Source organism: Papio anubis, chromosome 20 (genome assembly GCF_008728515.1).
Source record: "Papio anubis isolate 15944 chromosome 20, Panubis1.0, whole genome shotgun sequence".
In the NCBI taxonomy this organism is placed as follows: Eukaryota; Metazoa; Chordata; class Mammalia; order Primates; family Cercopithecidae; genus Papio; species Papio anubis.
The window spans coordinates 12,321,070-12,327,069 of NC_044995.1; the positions used below are offsets into that span (position 1 = coordinate 12,321,070).

At 48.7% G+C, this 6,000-nt stretch overlaps 1 protein-coding gene across 3 annotated transcripts in view; it reads left to right on the forward strand.

Moving 5' to 3' along the window:
• The window catches only part of ZNF586 (zinc finger protein 586), a 102,700-nt gene that overhangs the window by 71,864 nt on the left and 24,836 nt on the right, over nt 1–6,000 (forward strand). The window lies entirely within an intron of this gene.

The window sequence follows — 6,000 nt, forward strand, 5'->3', positions numbered from 1 at the left end:
GATCTTTCGACACCTTCCCCACGCACTTGCCTCCCCCCTTCCAGCTGGGGTTTCCATGGCAACAACCTGAGCTCCTGCACCATTCGCAAGAAGGTGGGAGCGCTGAGCGCGCGGGGAACAGGGCAGAGGGACAGACGTCAAAAGTGTCTGCATCGGCGGTTCATGTGCGTATTTTGCACACATCGAAATGCGTCAGCAGCAGCAGCGTCTCCACAAAACGCAGAAAATTGGCTTCAGGGGCCACTGTGGATGTGGACAGAAATCCCAAACATCTTCTAAGCAGCAGCATTTGACGTCCTTACTCAGTCAGACATATCGATTGTGCCCCCCCTCATCCCTCCAGACACCGCTCTAGACACGGAGAGTGAAATAATGTGAAGAAAGGAGCCGGGTCTCTGCCCTCCTGGAGCCGAGGGCTGTTCATGCCCTCATTGACGCATCCATCCATCCTGGCTTTCCCCTGGTGTTTACTGAGGGCATACTTAGTGGTACCCCCTGGCCAAGCGTGGTGGGTGCAGCAGAGAACTCAACAGGCATATTCACATACTGGGACATGACTGTTCCAGCAGGGGCGATACATGGGAACGTAGGTAAGATTTCAGGTGGTGGCGAGTGTTATCAGGAACAATAAGTCAGATTCAAAGAGCGGGGTGGGGGATTTTAGATTGGGAGTCAAGGATGCCTTCTTGGAGGTGGTGATATGTCAATTTCAATGGAGGAAGGGAACAGTGATGGGAATATCAAGAAGAAAAACAGTCCAGACAGAAGAATGTATGCCTTGAAAAGCCGTGAGGCTGTTGGCTGCCCAGCCTGAGGACCACCGAGGAAGCCAGTGTGGTCATGGTGGAGGGAGAAAGGGAAAAAGTGGACAGAGATTTGTCCGAAGTGAAGTAGGGGCCTGATCATTCAGAACAAGATGGCTGATTGTCAAACTATGGCCTGCTTGTTTTTGTACAATACAGTTGTGCTGGAACAACTTCCATCGTTTGTGTTTTGTCTAGGACCACTTTTGTACTATAAAGGCAGAGTTTAGTTGCTGTAACCTAGACTTCAGGGAATCCCTTTTGCCACATCAGGTGACACTATCCATTCACTCACAGATTCTGGAAACTAAGATGTGGGGGGCCATCATTCAGCCCACCACAGATGGATGAGTAGATAGGTTAATGGATGGAAGGATGGTGGGTGGAAGGATGGATAGTAGAGTAGATAGATTATTAGTAAAGTGGATGCTTGGATGGAAGAGTGAATGGATAGATGGGATACAGATTGATGGGTGGTGGGTGGATGGATGTATGGAATGACGGGTGGATGGATAGGTGTAGGGTAGATGATTGGATGGAAGGGTGAATGGATAGATGGGTATACAGATTGATGGGTGGTGGGTGGATACATGGATGGGTGGATGGATGGGTCGGTGGGTGGAGGGATGGTAGAGATTGAAGAGATACTTGTCTCTCTTTGTTATAGGTGAGTTTTATTTCATACAAACTCCCTGGATTCTGGAGTTACTCCTGTGTTTTGGCTGCCGACACCTCCCACTGGTGGGAAGTCCTATCTTGGGCATTTAAATTTCTTGGAATAGGGGTTGGTGAATGAGGAGGGTGAGCAGCAGATGGGCTAATTGTGTACACACTTCAGTGACACAGAAAGGTTGAGTAATGCTTTCCTCGTTATGCTCCACCTTCCCGGTGAGGTTTCCCAGGCTCTGTCCTGGGCACTCTGTTTTCTCCACACCCTCCCAGGGAGACCTCAGGGTGACATGCTGAGAGTGATTGCAACCACGTTGCAGCCTCTGCTACCATCCTCCCTCACCTGACTCTAAAGTGAGGTGGAGCAATTGGGAGGATACTATCAGAACTTTTATTTCACTATGTGTTTCATTTTCAACTTTTTGTTTTTAAGTGTGTGTGTGTGTGCATTTCTGAGACAGGGTCTCACTCTGTCGCCCAGGCTGGAGTGCAGTGGCACAATCATAGCTCATTGCAGCCCCCAACTGGGCTCAAGCGAGCCTCCCACTTCAGCCTCTTGAGTAGCTGGGACCACAGGCATGTGCCACTCCACCCGGCTGAGCCCCGCTAATTTTTATTTTATTTTATTTTTTTGTAGAAATGGGATCTCACTTTGTAGTCCAGGCTGGTATCGAACTCCTGCTTCAAGTGGTCCTCCCTCCCCAGCCTCCTAAAGTGCAGGGATTGGAGGCGTGAGACACTGTGCCCAGCATTTAAAGGTATGTTTGTAGTTTTGTAATGTATATAAGGTCTCCAGTCAGAAATGCCTTTCCTATCTGTTCCTGCTGTTTCCCCCTCCTTCGTCAGGAACCATTTCTTTTTCTTTCAGTGTCTGCCGCACAACCCTCGTGACCCCCATCACCATGATTCCTGGATGATTGCCGCGTCCTCCTCCGTGGTCTCACTCTTGCCCCTCCCAATAGTCCCTTTTACGCACCTCAATTTCACTCCAGAGTCTGGAAATTTCCACCATCTGAGAGTCTTTCTGCCCACTCCTCAGCTCATCCAATCCTACCTTCCTCATCCAATCGCGTTTCCATGGTGACCGCCAGAGCCTGCTTCTGAGGTCTGTGCTAAGTGAGAGTTTCTGTGGGGGGACAGGTCAGAGTGATGGACGTCAGAGTAGCTGAGCTGAGAAGCGAGGCAGGGATCACAGGAATCATCCAGCCACCACCCATCAATCTCTCTACCCATCTATCCATTCACTCTTCCATTCAATTATCCACCTTACTATTCATCCATCTTCTCTACTATCCTTCCTTTCACCTACCATCCTTCCATCCATTAGCCTCTCTATTCATCCATCTGTGGTGGGCTGAATGATGCCCCCCCGTGATATCCACATCTTCGTATCCAGAGCCAGTGAGTGTCACCTGATGTGGCAAAAGGGATTCCCTACAGTCTAGACCACAGTAACTCAACTCTACCTTTACAGCGCAGGAAGGCTTCCACCACTGTCCTCCTGTCGGTGGTTCACTGTGACTTCTGTCCCAGCTTCGCCCTTGGATACACTCATTCATTCATTCAAATGACATTTATTTGCAGATGGGTTCAGACCCCTTTGCCTCTCAACTGTTGTTTGAGTCACCACCTGTGACATCCTCATCTTTCATCATCCGAAAGGGAAGTTCTGTCTTTCTCCTGCGGAACCCTTAATGGATCCCTAAGGATCTGAGAATAAACAGCTCCTTCCTTATCACAGTTTGCAAGCAGCAGGCGCCCACAGCGTGCCTAGTGGAGGAGCCCAGGATGGCAGCTGTGTTGGAAGCAGGGGCCACACAATTCATCTTAATGCCCCAGCCCTGAGGAACTAGCACACCTACCTTCACGTTACTGAAAATAAAAAGCAATGCAAATTTCTGGAGTAACACAAGTGAAATAGTTTTCAATGCTTTATGCCATTGTGTGGGATTCTACCTGCATTGTTCTAAAGAATTTCAGTTTGAGGAACATTTGTAGGGCACAGAGGAAGTGCCCCAGCTGACAGGCACTTAGGGCAAGACACTCACAAAGTTCCCAAGGTGGGTTCAGCCGGGCGTGGTGGCTCATGCCTGTAATCCCAGCACTTTGGGAGGCTGAGGTGGGTGGATCACCTGAGGTCAGGAGTTCGCGACCAGCCTGGCCAACATGGTGAAATCCTGTCTCTACTAAAATAAAAAATAAAAAAAAAAAAAAGCTGGGCATGGTGGCAGGCACCTGTAATCCCAGTTACTTGGGAGGCTGAGGCAGAAGAACCTCTTAAACCTGGGAGGTGGAGGTTGCAGTGAGCAGAGATGGTGCCACTGCACTCCAGCCTTGGTGACAGAGCAAGACTCTCTCAAACAAAACAAAACAAAACATATATATTTAAAAATGTATATTTTAAATGAAATACATAAATAAAAATATAAAAAAATATGTAATTAATTTCTCTCTATATATAGGTATTTATTTATATATTATTTATTTATATACATTATATATAGACACTTCTTTAAAAAATTACTCTGATCCTCCAAATAGATAGATAGATAGATGTCAATAATCCCCAAACATAGATGCTAGCAAAACTTTGTTAAATTATATATATATATATTTGGAGAGTCAGAGTAATTTTTTCAAAGAAATGCTTATTGGTGATGGAAGTTCCTGAGTCATCACCCTCCAATAGCTGTCAGTGCTATCAAACAATATCAAGCCATCAAGTCTCCTCACTCCCATCTCCAGGGCCTGTCTGTAACGCAGCCTCTGCGAGCACCCAGCTGCATCCCCTCTTATCTCTCTCCCCACCACTCATTATGTGCCGCTGTGTTCTCTGGACACCTCAGGCTTCTTCCTGACTTTGCACCTGCCCACAACCTTCTTCCCCAGATCTTCCCACCACTGGGTACTTCGGACCCCTTGGGAGTGAGTGCACAGTGCGTTGGCCTCCTCCAGGAAGCTTTCCTGCCTCCTCTTGAAAGTAACATGTGCCCCTGTTAGTATCACCTCACTCTGTTTCTTTCTTTCACTTAGAATCTTCTGAAATTACCTTCTTCCTGGGTCGAGTTTTGTGTTTACTTTCTTTCTATTCTCACAAAATGGAAGATGCAGAAAGAGGCTCTTTGCAGTTCTGCTCACCGTCGTACCCCTGATGCCTGCAGACAGAGCAGCCTGCAGGAGGGCTTCCTAATCAAGCATTTAACCTGAAAGAGGAAAGAATCGGATCCCTGCAGCCAATGGGGAGATGGCGAATGCTGGACAGCCAGCTCTGGAGGCCGGGGTGGCAGGCCCGGTGGTGTTTGCCAGCTTCCATGGTGCAAATGCCTCCCCAACGTGGGCAGCTGCAGGAGCCGGCCCGCGCACTGGGCGTGGAGGTGGGAGGTCAGCAGCCCGCGCATCGACTGCAGACACAATGGATGTCAATCACCCCCAAACACAGATGCTAGGAAAATGTAGTTAAATAACTAGGAAAGCATATGTTTTGGGTGTTTCCCACCTTTGTTCTTTACATCATTTATTTAATTTTGAAAGTGCATGGAATGTCCCGTTTACTAAAGGATGTGCTTCAACATCTCACAAACTTCCTGCGAGTTGACGCGTTGGCTCCTGTCGTCCAGTAGAAGCTGGCTCCAGCACACCCCTGCTGACAGCACCCTACAGTTTCCATCTGAGTTCTGCCGGTGAGCCCTGCCCGGGAAGGATTCAGACCAGGTCCCCCACGACCCTGAATCTCAGGCCCTGTGGAGAAAGATGTTTGCTCAGAAATGACCCCAGTCCCTAGGCAGCAGAGTGTGCAGTGACCCGGGACATGCTCCCCCTGATCTGCGGCCGTGACAGCTACCCGGGGTGGGAGAGCGGGGTGGGAGAGGGGTGGCCTTGGCTCCAGGGGTAGCCTTGTTCCTTCATGTGTACGGCCCGAATCCTTCCTGCTGCAGCTGGTGGAAGAGTCAGGGATGGAATGCAGGGGCTGCAAGAGGAGGAGGGGAAGGAAGGACCGTCTTGAGGTTTGGGCAGCTGTGCTGAAAACAGGAGTGAAGATTTGGGTAAGCTTGATGTGCAAAGGCCTCTCTGACACGATGTCATAAGGAGCATGTGTTGCCACTATCCCAAGCGTTTCCACACACACGGATTCATTTCCTTTCTCCAGCCGCCCTGTGGGGTGGGACACGCAGCGTCATTGTCTGCATCACAAGTGGAAACAGACTCAGAGAAGTGAGGCTCATCTGGGGTCACGTGGGAGAAAGAAATGAGCAAGGATCCTGTGGGAAGGCTTTGCCCCCTCTGCACACGTGGGTCTTCTTCTTATTATTAATGTTATTTTTAGTTTATGATTTGTTGTATGATTTTTAATTTCATGATATTTATTTTTTATTTTGTTTTACGGTATGTACCTATGAACACCCACCTAGGACACATAAAGAATAAGAGGTACTGTGTACTATCAGCATTTAAAACACTAGAAATGAGGCCGGGCACAGTGGCTCATACATGTGATCCCAGCAATTTGGAAGGCTGAGGTGGGCGGATC